General features: G+C 42.2%; 1 protein-coding gene and 1 non-coding gene across 2 annotated transcripts in view; one reads left to right on the top strand and one right to left on the bottom strand.

Annotated features, from left to right (window-relative positions):
* Positions 1-19609, top strand: part of LOC133015820 (protein sidekick-1-like) — a 195781-nt gene that overhangs the window by 45961 nt on the left and 130211 nt on the right. The window lies entirely within an intron of this gene.
* trnag-gcc (transfer RNA glycine (anticodon GCC)) lies at positions 2106-2176 on the bottom strand. Its single transcript has one exon. It is a non-coding gene; the product is annotated as a tRNA-Gly (tRNA).

A 19609-nucleotide genomic window follows, 5' to 3' on the forward strand; every position in this document is an offset into this window, starting at 1 on the left:
CAGATTCTATTAAAACTTGGTAGAAAGGTGGAACATGGGCCAAGAGGGAACCCATAAAAGTTTGGTGAACACAGGGGCCATTCTATTCATATTTCACATGATGTTTTGGGGTTGAAACAGGAAAATAGTCAGAATTTCTCGGATCTTTCGAAACTAACATCAGTTGTTCATCTTTTTGTGTTGTTTAAAGTTTTAGATGCTTTTTTTTGGGGTTAGACTCGACTCTTTCAGGCCTGATGACACCAAACCTCCCATGTTAGACCCAGATTGAATCAGACTCATGAACAAATCTGCTGAAACCTAATGAATAGTTCATTATTAGTTTCTCAATAAACCTCAGTTGACCTTCAGCCTAAATTCCATCCAAAAGCACTAAATTCAAACCATTCAGCAGCTCCAACACTTTCAATTCATGTTCACAATGTCTCAATATATTTAAAAGGGTTGTATGAACATTGTGAACCATTTGATTTTAATATTTCAGAGCTGTACAAATGCAGAAAAGAACTAAAGTTGCCAGCGAATAAAAGTTCCTGAGGAGATCTTGGGCTGTTATTTCTTTGTTCCTGCTGCGAGGGTCGGTTCACACGTTGTTACTGTGACATTGGCAGCTTGTTCAAGAAGATCTGATTTTATGTGAAACTTCGGAGCAGAGACTTTGTCTAAAATGGAAGGCTTTGGCACCAGACCCCTGTATCCATGGCAACAAGATAAAAATGACAGCTGCTTCTGTCACTTGCAGGTTCTGGTTATTGTAAAATCAGAACCTGCAAAGACATCATTTAAACGATATTGTTAGATATTGTTACATGTCTGTTTCTGCTCTTGGAAATAATTTACCCTCACCAGTGTGATGCTAAGTACAAGTGGATCTGAGGGTTTCATCTCATTTTCAGGTATTAATGTGATCTGTATAAAAAGTTTTATCTCTGCATTTTTTAGATGAAATCTTCTGATTTGCTTTCCTCTCACACACGCACCCTGTGATGAGGATCCATGCGTAGCTCTTCCTTTGAACCCTGATGGAAAAGACTAATTTGCACCTTTCTTCACGGCTCCTCTCTTGTCTCAACAAGACACGTCTTCCTCTCCCGTTGCCCCCTCACCTCTCTCTTCTGTCTCTCACTCCCACTTTCCTGCCTCCAAATTATTCTTTATATTCCTCTGTTCTCTCGCTCCGTGTCTCTTTCACAGTCATTACCATGCTACAGGATGCACTGTGATACAGAGCCCATAAACTTCTGCTCCTGAATAAACTGTTTAACTGCTGTGTGGATGCACACACACACACACAGACACACACACACACACACACACACACACACACACACACAATCTGTCTCTCCAGACCAATCTGGGTTGCGTCTACCTGGCTCAAACGTCTCTGTGTGCGTTCATGCGTGACAAAGCGAGTGCAGTGAATATTTTCACTGCTCTGCGTGTATAACGGTATATATGTGTGCGTCTGTGTGTGTCTGTGTGTGTGTGTGTGTGTGTGGGTGTGTGTGTGCATCCGTGTTTGTGTGCAAGGTTACACTGGCTGATCCTGCGGTCCGGGGAGACAGGGCCAGATGGCGCCTGGCGGTTGGCTGTCTTCGTGTTGACCGAGCTGATGATTTCGTTTATGAAGTTTATTGATCCGATATGCATCACTCCCAGAGCCCCCCCCCCCCTCTCCACCTCGCTGTCTGTCTGTCCGCCGCTATCACCTTCCTATTTGTGTCCGTGTGTTTGGCCCTTAAACCCACTTTGCATATCCAGCACACACAGACCCCCCCATCCAGAAGATTAAGATTAAGATACATTTATTTATCCCACACACAAGCACACTCATGCAAGGAGGGAAATTTAACCTCTGCTTTTAACCATCTGGTGGAGGACACACAGAGCAGTGGGCAGCCGTGTACGGCGCCCGGGGAGCAGATGTTGGGGGAGTAAGGTGCCTTGCTCAGGGGCACTAGACAGGGTAGGGAGAATCCTCTTGGATTTTTGGACAGATCAATCCAGGTTTTTTGTTGTTTCTCCGTGGAGTCGAACCAGAGACCTTTTCTGCCCATAGTCCAAGTTTCTGCCACTAGTCCACCGCCTCTCCAAAATAACTTTGTTGCATTGGCCGGGAATCGAACCCGGGCCTCCCGCGTGGCAGGCGAGAATTCTACCACTGAACCACCAATGCTTAAAAATTGTACATTCCCAAACTCCCCCGATCTCCAAGTTGTGGCTGGAACTTGAAAGCTGTCACTTCTCTCCCTCTCTGCTCTAATCTCACTCTCTCCCTCTTCTCTCCACTCTGCTCTTCCATCTCTCTGATTTGCTCCATCCGGCCCAAAGATGTTTTCCCTCCGAACTTCAGTCACGCTGAATCTGCTTTCTTCCTTGCGTCGTCCCGGCTGCAGCCAAAACAAACTCCTGGATGCTGCCTCCACCTCGGCTGCTGCTGCTGTCGATGTCGATATATATATATATATTTGAGCTGTGACCTGCAGCCGAGGTCGAGAAGAGCGAGCTGCTGCTTTTAATTAGCTTTGAGGCCCGTGGCAGATGGACGTGAAATGATTCTGATAGCCGGCGGCTTCATGAGGACAGCCAGGCTGCTGAGAATTAGAGCTTTCCTTCCCCTCTTCCACCGGGGACACGGGGAGCCCAGTTTGATCACATGAAGACAGTTATCTATGCAGAGGCATGGCTGGGCGGACAGTGGATATTTCAGTTTCTTGTTGCTGGGGAGTCGGGCGGTGATGTCACAGGTGGTCAGTGCCAGGACCGGGCCTGATGGGAAATATTGGTCCTGGTAGACCCGGTCATATGCTGCGGACGTTGGTTCATTTGAATTTGTCAAACATCTCTTTGACAGTAACTGAGGGAACAAGCTTCCATCACACACACATTCAGCAGAGGGAAGTCTCTCGCTGTCTGACCTTTGATGTTTGATGAGTTTGTGTTAGTGGTTGTGTTCACGTGTACATTTAAGTGTGTCGAGCAAACAATGAGATCAAAAGAAAGAAGCATTATTTAGCCCTGGATGGATATTTAACCTTAGATCTCACCACGTGTCAACTCGTCATTTAAAGCTCTGACATCATCCGCCACAGCAACTTATAATGACTCGTTTTCTCACAGCATCAAAGTGAACGAGAAAGAGGTGGAAGACGAAAGTTGGAGGAAATGAGTGGAGGAGTAAAGAGTTTAAGCTCATCTGAATCCATTGTGTCTGGAACTTAATCTCTGGAGCCACCAGAAGCTTAGATGCCGCGTGTGACTTTCCTCTCAATGATATGATTTAGTTACTTTCAGGATTATAAAAGTATCCCGGTGTTAAGACATTTGAGTTCAGCATGTGTCTCTACTTATTCATAAACTGCATTAAACAACAATAATCTCTCATCTAGTTGACTATATTGTGAGTCAAGCTTTGACTGTCGTCCTGTTTTGATCATATTCAGTTCTGTTAAATCATTTACATGATTGTTTGATTGCATAATATCAAAGCAGCTCTGAGGATGAACACAGTTTAGTTCATTTCTTCCTTACATCTGCTGCATATTAAATATATACCTGCTGATTATAGCTTATAATAAAATGTTTGCTCTGCACCTGCTGCTGTTAGATTTTCATATTTTTTCAGCATTAACAACATTATTCATCAACATTATAACATTTAAATAGCTTAAGTCGTTTTAGGTTGCTCTTATCACACTGATCTATGTCCAAATGTTTATCTTTCCGGGCGTTTGATGCTATGGAGATGGGGGAACCTCATGATTGGTGGAGCACATGTATCTGTGGGACCTTGATACCTTGGCTCCACCCCCAATTGATACTGAGCAGACTTTGGCTCCAATGATGTCACCACCCTTATCCAGAATATTTGAGCTTTATTTCTCGATAGTGAAAGTGGCAATCATGATTATCTATGTTTATGTACAATCGTTGTTTTGAACATATCCAGGAATCCTCCAAAATAAACCCGATCATAACCAGCATCCTAATCTCCATCATGTTGAATCCAAAGCCCCGAAACCAAAACCAAATCAAAGACTCTGCAGCACATTGAGAAATTATATTTCCCGTAAAGAAATGAAAGGAAGAATTGCTCCCTTTGGTTTGTGGTGTCTTGTCATTTAAGCTCCAATAACTTGTTGGATGATTGTAATCTTTTTTCATTAGTTACACAAACAGCCTGATTCAATATACATGAGGAACAGGCTGGAGGCACCAGTGTGACTTGTAGGGAAAAAAATGACCACGTATGTTTTTATTTACTATGTAATTTGCTTCCAGTGCGATTATGTGACTTCTATGTATTGATGCGATGTATTAGCTTGGAAAGTTTCTGTGAATTATTACATTCATAGACAGTTTTCTTCTTTTGGGAGCCATGCTGCTGCTCTGGTAGGAATTACAATAACTTTTAATTGACAGCTCAAATAAGACGTGAGTCGTGAGTTGTTGTGATCATTACAGTTCATCGACTGCAGGAGATATCTGGTGTTTATCAGCCGAACTCTGACCTGAAGAAGCAGGTGTGTGTTAAAGTGAATCACCTTTCTGTCACCAGTACAAGTGAACACTGGCTCAGACTCACCAGTACGACTTGTAACTAGGGCTGGGCAACGATTAAAAGTTTTAATCGCGATTAATCGCATGATTTCCCTGATTATTCACGATTAATCGCATTTGTAAATCCAAAACGCAAAATCCAATAATGAATTAAAAAGGAGTGTATAGCGCAATTTTATTTTCAATGTTCTGCCATATGAACGAAAGTGCCATAACATTTGTTGTGCAAACACTTTTAACATCAGCATTTAATACAGTTGCAGTTAAATAAAATATTCAGTGTAAATCTCAACTTAACAATGTGTGTTAAAGGGAATCTCCTTTCTGTCACCAGTACTAATGAACGCTGGCTCAGACTCACCAGTACGACTGGTAACGTTTCTAAATTGTGTATTTTCCGCGACTGTATTAAAGGACTGGACATTAAGCAACAGGAAATCTTTTTTTTATGCCTGCCTGAACTTGATATTTTCCAATTTACTTCTCCTCCCTCCTCCCTCCCTTCCTCTCGCTCTCTCCCTGTTTCCCTCCCGTCTCTTGCATCATGTTCCATAATTGAATGGCTCCTTTGGTCGTCTAATGTGGCGGCAAATAACAGAATGAAAATCCTCCACCATAAATGCTTCCATTTCCCCTTTCCAATATTTTACCTCTCTCTTCATTTCAATGGACACTCGCCTGTTGCTGCTTCTCTCTTGTTTGCTCCTCGTTCTCACCCCTCGCCTCACTTTGTCCTCCTCCTCTTGTCAGGTAGCATTAGCGCTTGTTGATCCCCCCCCCGCGTTCAAAGGGAAAATGGTAATCCCCGTATTCCTCCACTCTTGACCTTCAGCTCACCTGTGACTCCGTTGATCAGTCACAGATTGTGGCAGAGATGTGGAAATGGATTCGTCTTGCTGTTGTTTCAGCGCTGGTGTTATTAAGATGTGTGTTGTTTAACAATAATTAACCAGTGGAAGTAATTGTGGTAATGAGCCTACGGGATTGACTTCAGTCAGGAACACTCGTGTAGAAGAATTGATGATCTATAGTGAAATTATTACACAGTTAGGTTTGGCAGAAAAAGAATCTGCTGTCAATTAATCTAAGTAGAAATTAATGAGCAGCGGTCTGATCTGTATATCCGGCTTGCTCAGCCATTTCTTGTGTTGTTGTTGATCAATGTGATTTTGAAGTGTTGTTTGTTTTTCTTGTCGCTGCTTTGGCTCGAGCATCACAAAGACTAACGACGCTCTGCAGAAGCTGAAGATGAATCCAAACAAAGAAGAAAGCAACACGTCCGCATTTAATTATCACGTACATGAAATAATAACAAGAGTCTTTGGATCAACAGCACCAACAACAGAATGACTCAGGCGGTAAAATGGCTAAGACACATACTACCATACTGTAATATCCACTGCATGTCATAGCCAAGTCACCACATATGACCCACTCTGCACTGACTCAGCACTAAAAGCAGACAAACAACAATGTGATTGTGTAGTTCTTATTGTGGAATCGGTCCTAAAATGTTATAATCATCAAATTGATCAAAGATACATTAGATGCATGTTCCTGAATCCACATGATCTCAGCTTTTTAATACACAGCTAACATATCATTGATCTGCTAGATTCAGATTTGTTTGGATTCCCCCAAAGTGTGCGGCTCTGTGTGTGTGTTTGTGTGTGTGTGTGTTTGTGTGTCCCGCTTGTGTAGCACGTGCCAACGATCATTCATTTTATTGACGCATCTTTGAAAGACGCAGTTCTCAGATTTTTCCATTTTCTTCTTTCTTCACCTCTGCCCATCCTGTCTCCTTTCCATTGTTCTCTCCTTTCCTATATCCTACATGTATACACTTTGTAGGATTCTGCTGGAAAACACGTCCGCATTTAATTATCACGTACATGAAATAATAACAAGAGTCTTTGGATCAACAGCACCAACAACAGAATTACTCCGGCGGTAAAAAATGCTTAAGACACATACTACCATACTTTAATTTCCATTGCATGTCATAGCCCAGTCACCACATACGACCCACTCTGCACTGACTCAGCACAAAAAGCAGACCAACAGCAATATGATTGTGTAGTTCTTATTGTGGAATCGGTCCTAAAATATCATAATCATCAAATTTATCAAAGATACATTAGTGTTCCTGAATCCACATGATCTCAGCTTCACATTAGTGCTAGTTGCTGGTTTCTATCCTCTATTTAACACACAGCTCATATATCATTGATCTGCTAGATTCAGATTTTTATATCCCAAAAATGTTACATTTCAGCCCTTTAAATATGCTTATTTCCCAGATGATGCAAACACAGCAACAACAAAACCAAAAAAGTAAAAAATCCCAGATCTGTGACATCTGCATCTGCACCAAAATGCAGTTGTTTTTCCCCCGGATTGATTGAGATTAGTTCCGTACGAAAACCTCCAATCTAACTTCACTGTCCCAGCAGTAGTTAGAACATCAGACCCACACGAGCACAGTGGCCTGGATGATGTTCACGCTCCCTCAGTGAATCTGTTAATGACCGACCTGGAGCCTTGAGTGCTCAGTGGTTCCCTCGTGACACAGTTTGAGTCGTCGTTAGTCTGTTTTCTCCAGGAGTTCTCCAGGAGAACATAATGTATGTGGAGGTTGCTAAACTGTAAGTATATATTATAATGATACTCTGAAAACTAGGTTTATGTAAGATGGTGAAATCGTTCCCTGTGCCTGTTTTTAAACCCATCACACCAAGGCAAACAGGTCTGATGTATCCAGGTATCCATTACTTATCATCTGTTTATATTTCTAGTCAGATAATGCAAGAGGGCAAATTTGTCATATTTGAAAACCTGGACATTTCCCTGTGTTTGTATGCAAACAATCATGCATAAAATATTCAGCTAATGATCACTTATCGTTTGTTTTCATTTGTAATCAGCAGTGTAAATAATTGAGGGACTTCCTGACCTTAAACTCGTGCTGAGACATTGTTTTTTTTTAATCTACTTCTCTTTCTATGAGATTTAGGTTCAATGTCACACATTTAATCTACGTGCAAAGGACCAGTTTGTTTGAAACAACCCGGCCGGGGGCGACGTGTTCCACCACCGGAACCATGGTGCATGAATTTTGCAGTAAAGAAATCAGATGACTTGTTTAATTTTTAATACTATCACTGTACAGCATGGGTGGGGTGGGGCAGCGACTCATGTGGCGAAGGGAGACAGGGAACACGGGTTGGCTTTAATTGCATTGCATTTTTCTGGTAATATTATTCATTGTCAAGGTGGAGTGGGACAGAATTGCATTATGAAGACACCACTTTAGGGCCTGCTGTCGGACTATGAATATTCATGGCTGATTCTGCCAAAAGCAATTTGTTGTAGCTTTGTTTGAAACTGTTGATGTGCTCTCCAAGTCTGTAGGCTATAAGTAGACCCACATTGCACCACCAGGTAAAAACAGTGTGTTTCTAATACGTTACGTTTCCAATTCTGTCTTGAAACTGAATTCTGAGACGTTTTTAGATTTGATAGCGTCATTATTCTCCGACCTCGGCTCAGCGTCGGAGATATTCGTTGTTTTGCCGAGATAACAGCGTCTGTGTCTGGTGGATTCATCCGGTTGATTTGAGACTAACTCGTGTCCTCGTCTTTGTGGCTCTGCCGTCTTCCTCCAGTCACATTTCTTTAAACAACTAAGGTAAAAGCAAGAGGAACTTCTTTTTTGAGTAAGTAGAAAGTAGGAAAGACATTAACTCTGAGGCTGTACTTGATGACTCTCCCAAATGACACAGGCTTACTCTGCCTCTCGCACTCAAGGGAGGGAGACGAGCAGCAGGAGAGGGAGGAGGAGGAGGAGGAGGAGGAGGAGGAGGAGGAGGAGGAGGAGGAGGGTAGGAACGAGAATCCCTCTAAACTGCAGGAGTGCAACAAAGATGATTGCATCGCAGTTTCAAAATACGGCCAAATTAACTACCATGATTTTATTTTTCCTTTATCATATTTTAATTATCCTTGACAAATTGTCATAGTTGTTTTTGTTCCCGTAGCACTAAATTAATACTTTATGGACTGTAACAAACCCTAATTGGCCATCGTTTATATTTCTTAAGACCCCCGAGCCCTGGTATTAAAAACCTATCTTGATATGTAGATAATAAGCAGGATGTAAACATAGGTGACTCACATTTGCATACCAGTGTCACTGAATTTATCAAAGCTCTCATTTTGTTCTCAGACACACTCCTCCACCGTAGATCAGTGCAGTTTCCTTTTGTGTTATTCAGATGTTGTGAAGCAGTACTCACAGTGCACAGCTACATGACTCACTCTGAAGTTTACCGTCCACTCAGCTTCACAGAGACACTCTGGCTTGTTCACAGCAGCACAATGAAAACTACCTACCTGTGTGTTTTCTACCTCCTAAATAAACACATGCTGTCCGATGTCATGTATGTTGTCAGACACGTTATCTGTATTTCATTAGAGTTTGATATTTTTTTTTTTTTGTGAAATGTCCTGATAGATTTGGATTTATTGCCTTCAAATTTGTCATAGATATAAATGGAATGTGGTGGATTTGGCCGATGACTTTGGTGATTTTCTGAATCTGTGACCCACCAGTAGGTTGAAGTTTTGGAGGAAATATCTGATCAACTATTGAAAATTCAATAGAACACATAAATGGATTTTAATAACGTTGGCTAACACTGCTAGTTAGCAAATGCTAGCATGTTACGGCTCAAAGCAAAGTGGGGATTTATTCTTTCTACACATCAGCATGATAGCATTCACTTTGTAAGCATCTTAGCTTGATAGAAGTAGCATTTAGCTCAAGCCAACCCTGTCCATGAATAGTCTCATAAAGCTGCTAACATGTCTCTGGACTGTTAGGATCCGATCTTCAACCTAAGTGGCAGCAAAGTCCGGTTTCTCATCAGAGAAACTTGCCATGATGATAATAATCCACCAAGTGCACCTGGGTTTTATAGGGAACGGGAGATGACACTCTGATTGTTGATCTTGATTGATATCTTTAATAGAAAGGCCTTAGATTTGCTGTTGAGCCAGACAGTGTGTCGGGAAGGAGACAGAGATCTGTTAATAATCATGGACTGTGATTTCAGTTGGACTCTGATTCCTTCACACGTACAATCCCTTAACTCTTTAACCTTTGTTAGTTTTTATATTTTCACGTGTGTTGGCCTGCAACATCTGTGTGTTGGTGAATCTGTGCTCATCTCTTTCTGTCTGCCATAGAGCGGCTGCTTCAGTCTGAACTAATCAATCAGCGACAGGCGAGGGAAGTGTGCGGCTGTGTGTGTGTGTGTGTGTTTGTATGTTGGGCTTGTGTAGCACGTGCCGACGATCATTCATTTTATTGATGCATCTGTGAAAGACGCAGTTTTCAGATTTTTCCATTTTCTTCTTTCTTCACCTCTCCCCATCCTGTCTCCTTTCCATTGTTCTCTCCTTGCCTATATCCTACATGTACACACTCTGCGGAATCATTATTCCCCTATTACAGTATGAACTAACACACTCCCACCTGCCAGCTTGTGTGTGTGTGTGCGTGTCCTCTGTCTGAAGTCGTTAAATATTCTAAAGACTGAGACCTCTTTTAATTATCCACTAATCACACTTTTATTTACCTGCCACATACACATCCATCACTGACCAGACTGTACACACATGCACACACACTTGGTGCACAAACACACGTACACTCACACACACACACACATCTGTCATTGGAGAGAGCTCTTAACCTATCGACGAGAGAGAGAGAGAGAGAGACCACTGAGGAGTGACTGATGAAGGTTTGGTTTGGACGCCCTGTTAGTGGCTGATCGGTGATTACCACAGAAGAACTAATGAATAAACAAATGAAGGAAATGCAAACTACGTTTCCAGTAGATCATCATATACATTGTAGGTACAGTTTATCTTTGGATTTCCCGAAGCACAAGACAACACACTGCTGATTGACTGGTTAATATCACAGCTACACGATGACATCCTGGAAAAGCAAGAGTTGGATCAATAACCAGAAGGTCACAAGTTGATTTCTCTCTCAGACACAATTAAAGGCTAAACTTGAGCACACACTCCTTCCAGGAAATGACACAGATCTTATCCCTCTGCTCATGTATTCACGTGGGAGTTTCCCTGTTTATGCCAAGGAATAAATGCATCCAGCGTTTAGGATTGTGCCCCCCCCGTCCTCTGCTGTTTTGTCCAAACACTTAGCGATCCATCCTTGAGGTAAGAAGCTCTTTTCTCTCACTTAGTCTCCTGCTTCCTTGGGTCTCACTGCTCGGTCCTGCTATAGGATTCCTATTCGTCAATTTCCCTTTGGCTTACCAGATAATTACTTTGTACCATCACCAATACACACTCGCTCACACACACACAGCCAACTATTAACTGTAACACACATATAAAACTGGCTCACACACATCGTTCACACTCACTCACAGACTCTGAATTGTTGCTGCTGCATGACCAGTGTTCACAAACGCATTTTAGGGAATTTATTTTTGGCTCAAAACAAAACTGCTTTTGCCAAAGTGGGAGGAGTTTCAGCCGAGGTCGTTTTAAGGCCGAGGAGGCAGCACACTTCAATTCTGCACCTTTTTTTAACTTGTGATTGAGCTGGAATTTCTTCCTGCCAGTACAACGTGGAAGTAGGAAGAAGGATTCCAGTTGCTTTAGTTGGTCAACTCCTGCAAACTATTGGGCAGCACAGGGACAAACCCCCCCCCATGGCTGTGGCTCATTAAAACCTCCAGAAAATGTACTGTCCTCAAAAAGCTCCATCAGAGAAACACATGCAGATGATTAATTAATTTGGCATCTGTGCCACATCCTTTTGCCTCTGTTAGCTCTCGCCAAAGATTAAAAGCCGGTCCAATAATAACTGGATCCAGCTCCCTGCTCAGTCACTTTCTCTTCTCCTCAGCTTGGAATCACCACGACAAACTCCTCTTTGTTTTATTCGTGGCTCTCCCACGATGCACATTCTCAGAAGAGCAAGCTAACTTTTTCGTACAGCTAGCTGCGACCTCCGCCTCTGAGTGATGGTGTGCGACGTTTGCCGTAAAGCAGTTAGTGTCATAGTGCATTCTGGGAGAGCTGTGGCATTGACAGACACACTATTCTCCCAATTTTAGGTTTGTGTAGCATCAATATGATTTTCAAGGCATTATTTTAAACAAAAAGACACACACATGGTGGATTATACTTTCTAAAGTGTATCCATCGTCATTTCAATTTATGCATGTGTTCAGAGTTTCTTTTTCCCACTTTCAAGAAAGTAGACACAACAATCTCCGTCACCCTCAGTGGCTTTGGTGGAAGGAGCAGGTCAGTGTGAGTGATGCATTCACCGGCTCTGTGGCTGCAGGCTTGGTGCACGCTGGAAGATCTATGAAACCAAGCCTGTGTGTGTGTGGCTATGTTTGTTACAGAATAATGTAGATTAAAATGTTCTCGCCTCTAGGCAGAACCATTCCTTTGCATTGTATTGATTTCCTATCGCCATGGTGACAAGTGTATCAGTTAAAAAACCCTTGTTTTACAGGAGATGCTGTAACTGTGCGGTTGTGTCAGCGGAAAGCAGAAACATTCTGCTTGTTTGCTCGTTACTGGTTCCACTGACCTTCAGAGCCGGAGCAGGCAATTTGTCTACATTCAAACAGCAATGTGCGACTACGCTTTTATAAATGACCAGTGTTATCCTTTGTACTGGGACTTACACCCACCCACAATATCTATTATTTACTACAGATGTGAAGCTATTCTCAGATTTAGGCAAGTATCAGTCCAGAGAACCACTCTGTATCATCCATTCTCTCCATTATCAGAGGTCGAAGGAGGTTTAGAGCCAATCTCAGATATAATTGGGCGAGAGGCAGGAACAGTCAGGACAGGTCACCAGCCTATCACAGGGCCAACATACTTAGAACCATTCACAGGTCTCCAAGTGTAACTAAACTCAAAAGTCTTTGGTCTGTGGGAGGAACCCGGAGAAAACCCGCACAGACTCCAGACCTAGGACCTTCTTGCTTTGAGGCCACAGTGATGAACCGCTGCACCCCTGTGCCACTCGATTGTGTATCATGAAATGTATTAACTACCTAAATCCAATTATAATGAAATTAAATGGTGTTATACAACTTTGAAATTATCGTTTAAAGACTTCCTGTCCAGCGCATCATAATGTTTAAATAGCGAATAGAGCCGCACCTACCTGGGCATCCATGTCCAATCAGCTGTTACCTGATCTGAAGGGACGGTGCAGTATTTATAACAAGACAGTAATATGTAGTGTTAATACTTTACTCTCCTCAGTCAAGAGAAAACAGCTAATCCTGACATTTTCGAAAGCTGTAACCAGGAAACAGGTCTGAACCAGAATTAGAAAATGACGTCTAATTTTCAAGTGTGAATATTAGCGGCTCCAAGTTCAGCCGGGAGAGATGACGTTTGAGAACAAGGTGTGTGTTTCCATCGGAGAGAGAACGAGTGAGAGGTAGAGAAAAAGAAAAAGTGAGCGTGAGACGAAAAGAGAGCGAGAGAAGTCACTGCCAGTTGTGTGGTTAATTGGAAGCAGACATAATTAGTGCTAATTAGGATAATAGCCATTCGTCTAGAGATCCATCCACCTAATGGGACCACAAGAGTCACTCAGCTGCACACACACACACACAGACACACACACACACACACACACACACACATTGTGGGTTGTTACCATCCATCCTGCCTCCTTGTTAGAGGAATGCCGTGTCGTACTGTAGATTCTACGTACGACCTGTTCCCACTCGGAAAAGCAAATGTTTTTCCGTGAGCTTCTACATGAATTAACGTGCGTTCGGTGCACGTGGACGACAGCGAGACAGACGGACACACACAGCAGCGGCAGAGAGGAAGTGAGTCATGGCGCTCCTGTAGCTGAACAAACAGCGAGCGCAGTGAAAAGTCTCTTTCCTCATGTTTGCTCAGCATCAGACCCCCGGTCCCTCTCTCCTCTCCTCTCTTCCTGCCTCCATCTCACCCTTTGCCCTGCTTTGCTTTCCTTTCCTGTTTCGTTGCCTCCCCACTTCTCGCTGCCTGCCCCCCCGGCCATGCCAGGGGACATTAAACAAACGTAGTCTGTCTCGCAGCCCTCACTTACTCTCTCTCTCCCTCTTTCTGCCTCTTTTTCCTCTCTTTATATGCACACACACACCAATTACTTTCGGTCTGCAGGCCCTGGGCTGTGTGAGTACAAGGATACTCCTCTATGTGTATGTGGGCAACCTCTCCTTCTGCCCGTGTGTGTGTGTGTGTGTGTCTGTGTGTGTGTGTGTGTGTGTGTGTGTGTGTGTGTGTGTGTGTGTGTGTGTGTGTGTGTGTGTGTGTGTGTGTGTGTTTTATGGAGAACTTATTGGCTGTGGCAACTGGCCAAGCTGGTGAGCGGCAACAGGAAATTCTCCCAGTTTTGTGTCCGTTTGACCGTTTGAAGAAAGTGTAAAGGTGATGGAGGAAGCCAGCCTGTGATTTAGACACTGCGTTAATTACAAGTCACAGAGCTGCAGAGTGTGTAGGGCAGGAGGCAGGGAATCCGCTTTCTGAGTCAGTGAAGGGGCTGTTAAAATCTCTCACAAACACATTAGTGTTCATTACTGTTACAACCTCTACCATCTATTTGTGCCCTTCTCTTCTTCCCTCTCTCTCTCCATTGGTCTCCTGTGCAGTCACTTACGCAGGTTGTATTTTCTCGGAGAGTTAAAATCAACAAGATTCCTCAACCAGAGCCGTGACATTAACAGAGAATTACTTTATATTGCTTTTTTTTGCCCTGTGGGCGGAGCCGGGTCGGCGACTACATGGTCAGAGTTGTGTAGCTGTCGCACAGACGCTGGGTCCGAGGTCACAGAACTCTAATCAAAGGATCAATGAGAGGAGGGGGGCGGTGTACTGTTAAACAAACTTTATACTAGTTAGAGTATATATCAGATTTAGTAGTAGCAGTATTGATAATAAGTATGTAGCTGTAGAAATTTGAAAAGAAAAATGATTGATTTTACCAGCCAGTTACATCTTAAATGTTTTTGGCAAATTAATCAAAATATTAAGTCAAATTATTGTTATTTGTTGTTGTAGCAGTGGTATTAAATTAAAATACAACTTCCATCCGTCCACCTGTCCATCCATTGTCTTCTGCTTATCAGAGATGGGGTCACAGAGGCAGGTTGACCTCTTCTCCCCAGCCAGGCTTTCCAGTTCTTACTGGGAATCCAGGAACACACACACTCACACACACACACACACACACACACACACACACACACACACACACACACACACACACACACACACACTGGTACACATTCACACTGCTCTCTCTGTGCTGTTTGGGTGGAGGTGGCCCGCTGATACAGAAGTCGAGCGGAGGACATAATTGGAAAGGAAGGAGAGAGAGAGAGAGAGAGCGAGTGAGGCTTTGGTCAGCTCAAATGAAAATAATAACTAATATTAATGTGAGTTACTGCATCACGGTGTAAATAAATGGCAGTGATCCAGGAGTGTGGGCAGCGTGTGAACTTCACACTAACACTCACGTACACTCTGGGCCCACGGTCACTAAACAAGGACATACATTAATCTGAAACTCTGCAGAGCTGCTGGCGATCATTCCTCCCGCTTGTCAGAACTCATTCCAGGACTTTAATGATCATATAGTACGAAGCAAAACATGCAATACGTTCAATAAGTCACCTGCTGAAGTGAATCAGACAGGCTGAGCTTAGAGGAACACTCGGCTCACTCACTGTGTGAACTAGTGTGAAGAATATCATCTGATGTTTGTGAGACATTGTGAGAAACCTTGTGCGTTTGTTTTTTTTGTTAGAAATCCTAATGTCTCAGGATACAGAGAGATTTAAGACAGCTTCCAACTTTGTGACAAAAGTTTAGGGAAGTCTCTTTCCTCTATTAACATGACAGGGCCTCAATCCATCCTGAGATATTCATATTATTAATGTTTCTTTCAGATTTGTTTCCTTTGAACATTAGAAACATCATCATTTGCTTGTGGTGAACTCTGCTCGTTATCCAGAGGTTTTTTGTTTTTTTAAACATATATTTATTGGTTTTATACAGTTTTATACATTTACATCAATTTACATACATACAAGAACCTTCCCCAACCTGAACATATGGCAGTATAAAATTACAGTAAATAATACAAATTCAAAATTGCTAAGTTATGATTAAAACATAAATTCAAGAAGGACAACAAATTACAATGAAAATACTAATTTAGTTTAAACTAAATTAAAACAAAAAAATTAAATATATGTATATATATAAGTAAAATAAGATACAGTCACAAACATGGAACAGAGTACAGCGCACATTCCTCAAAACAGATTCGTCACTTCACATTTCCAATGCCTCTTCAATGTCACCATTCTTAACAAAGTCCAAAAACATCTCCCAGATACTGTAAAATTTAGAAGCTTTCTTCCTAACTATATATGTTAACTTCTCAAGAGCCAAACTCAACGTTAAGTTTTTTAACCAGTGGCCTAGAGTTATCCAGAGTTATTAATAGGAAGTTGGCAGGAAACACTCGTCAGGAGCCTCTGACTTGGACATTTGCGTTCTCACACGCCTCCCGATCATTTCAGGAGATTATCCCGACTTCAGTGCTCAGTCTGAAAGCAGCTCTAAAGTTTGTCCTGTTTGTAGTTGAAGCCCCGGTCTGACCTCAGCCTCATCAAGCACCTTTGAGATGAACTGGAACAGCCAGGTCTTATTAGAATCACCGACTGGCATCTTTTCCTTTTGTCACTGAATCAGAGCAAATCCCCTGAAGCGAGTTCCTAAGCCCCCCCGAGGACTGGAGGCTTTTGTATCAGCTAATTAACGACTAATAATGGTTTGAATAATGGTTCTGGAATGAGCGGTTCACTGATTCAGGACTTGCAATTGATTCAATTATTTTCCCTATCAAGTAACTTTTAAGTAGTTGATTAGTTTAAACTGAGACAAAATATTTGCAAGTAAGTGTTGTTGTTAAATTACAGATCGATTAATCAATGAAAGAATGAGCATATGCCAAATGATACACCACTGACAAATGTGAGGTGTCCTTGGGTCTCTATATAAATTCAAGCTATGATCATTATTATTATTCTCCTGTCCTGACAGCGGTTGCCTGCTTGGAGCCGTGTGTTTCTGAATGTGTCCACAGGGGGCCTTCAGTGACTGAATATGTCCCTTTAATCATTTTAATGTCGTCCAAAATGTTTTTGGCCCTGATTTAAATTGAGACAGACACAATCCAGACCCTTTAAATAGTTGATGCACATATTTAATGCATCAGCAGCCTGCCTGCATCATTTCTTCTCATTTGGTTTCACCTCTAACTGGCTTATTATGGACGTGTGGAGTTTTGTGGTTGCGTTTTTTTGTTTTCTGCCTTTTGTTGATTACAACATGAAAGCGAATATGTCGTTTAATGTTTTAAATGTTTGAGGGATTTACTCAGAAGTCTCTCTCTTAATGGCTGTCGCAGGAGAAATGACAGTCCAGCTGTGAGACCGGCTACACCAGCCTGCTTAGAAGCTACCACAACAACTCATGCACGTCACATTGCACTGGGGCTCAGAGTATAATGAGAGTCTCATTAAGGAGTTAAAGATGGACTATTACCAGGTCATACTGGAAACTGTTTGGTAGTATTATTCCTAGTTTACAGTGGGAGGCATGGTGGTTAGCAGAAAGCCACTGGGGTCGATCCTCTCTGTGATCAGCGCCTCTCTCTGTGTGACTCTTTTCACTTTGGGTTTCCTGCAGCTACTCGTGCTTCCTCCCACAGTCCAGAGACATGGAGGTTAATTGGTGACACGAGCATGAGGTGAAGGTGTGAATGTGGCTGTGCAGCTGCTCTCACCTGAGAACACAGGGTGTCGAAATGAAAAGGAAAGGTGTTCCTCAAACCACCACACACACGTAACACATGCTTTTTGAAAATAACAACACTCTCTCATTCAGGTCAAACTTACTGTTAAAGCCAACCAGGAGAATCCACCTTTCAGATTTCGAAATTTTCAGATCCTTTTTTTAGTGCTTATGCTTTGTTTTTGCATTTTCTCAGCAATCAGAAGCTTTCACAGATGTTTTTAGGATAATTTTTTTAGGGCAATGTATTTTGACTTTGTATTGAATTAAATAACGTTCAGCAAATACACTATTACAACAAATCTTCCTTCCCAGACTGTGTTAACAATAGTTTAATTTGAACTACTTGTCACTGTCAAGTGGCATCAGAACAGTTCTCAGTCTTAACTCAGTTACACTGTTTAATCCCATGTTGTGCAATAGGAGTAGACTTGACGTTGGCTAATTATTAATAATCATGAAATATGATTATTAAAATAATAAAAGATTATTTATTAAAAATAATTAAAAATGATAAGGCCATAACTTATCGTAGAGGGGCACCACCCTGGTTTCCAGGGACCAACGATATCAAACTATAATTATCAGTCTCATAATGATAAATGTCAAATTAATAATGTCAATATTTTAATATTAACGATTACTTAATAAACATTGAAGGCTTCTAAGTTCGAGCACAGGCAATCATAATCCAGCTCTATTCACACACTTATGCACAAATAATCACAGACTACAGATACTTTAATTACAAAAGTATTTATTAAAAAGGGGAAATAAAGTTATAATGTTATTCAATGAGTCATCATTTTAACAAGCTGCAATATTTCAAAGATAAACACAGCAGCAGCACTTATCACAATTCAGAAAATACATGTAAAACCTGCGGTCTACCTATGTATGTCTGTCTCTGTGTGTGTGTGTCTGTGTCAAAGTGTCTCTCTGTGTATGTGTCTCTATGTGTGTGTATGTGAAATAAAGTTAGTGTTATTTAATGATTTATCATTTTACAAACTCCCATATTTCAAAGATAACAACAGCAGCTTATCACAATTTAGGACATGCATGTAACCTCTGGTCCATCTATGTGTCTCTGTGTGTGTGTATCTGTCTGTGTCTATCAATGTGTGTGTGTGTGTGTGTGTGTGTGCGAGAGAGAGAGAAAAAGAAGGGGCGTGGCGATGACGCAGTCACGTAGTGACATCACATCTAAGATGGAGGCCGATCATGATTCGTGGAATCAAGGCCTAAAAACTCTCAAAATGGCGGATTGACTACAAAACAAGATGGCGGAGCCATTATGAATTTAGAGCCAGAATGGGAGGAGAGAGGGAGAGAAGGCGTGGCAATAATAGACTCAAGATGGTGGTTTAACTTAACGTTATCCAAAATGGAGAATATGTTAATGACCATGTGGCCTGAACTCACAATGGTGGTCGCCAGATGAATTACACAAAGGAAATTTCAGACAAAGAGAATTCTTATCTCTGCTTAGCTTTGGGGGGCCGAATGGTTTCCAGATGTGTTCAGGCCCTTTAACTATAGATTTAACTATGTTACATGAACTGTATTCTAAATACAGATCGGAAACGGGTGTATACTAGGTTTAAGAGAAGAGCGAGAGAGAGAGAGAGAGAGAGGGAAAACATGCAAGGAGAGTTCAAAGAAGCTCTTAAAACACGCCAGAGATAGATTAGCAGTGATTTAACCACTCAGCCCCAAGCGGACGTTGTGGGCTGAGTTTCTGATCGGTAAACTCATTGCAGACTAACACAGACGTTAACAGCGTGGCTGGAGGCTTTCCTCGCGGCGCTCAAACACTAACACAAAACCCGGAAATGAACCGGAAGTAGCGGCTCGTAGTAGCCGGTTAAACAATGAGACTCAGCGGTCTCGCAACAAATACAATCAAATATTAAACAATATGCTACGTATCTGCCCAGATAATCAAGTCTCTTACTGTACAACCCTCGGGATGTGCCTGCGCGTCTGCGCGAATGTGTCGGGGGCCAGTGAATCACGTGGTCTCTCTCACGAGCGGAGCTCCGGGCTCGGCCGCTGGACCGGAAAAGGGAGCGTATTTCTCGTGCTGCCTTGACGGAATGAAACT

Source organism: Limanda limanda, chromosome 2, assembly GCF_963576545.1.
Source record: "Limanda limanda chromosome 2, fLimLim1.1, whole genome shotgun sequence".
Taxonomy (NCBI): domain Eukaryota; kingdom Metazoa; phylum Chordata; class Actinopteri; order Pleuronectiformes; family Pleuronectidae; genus Limanda; species Limanda limanda.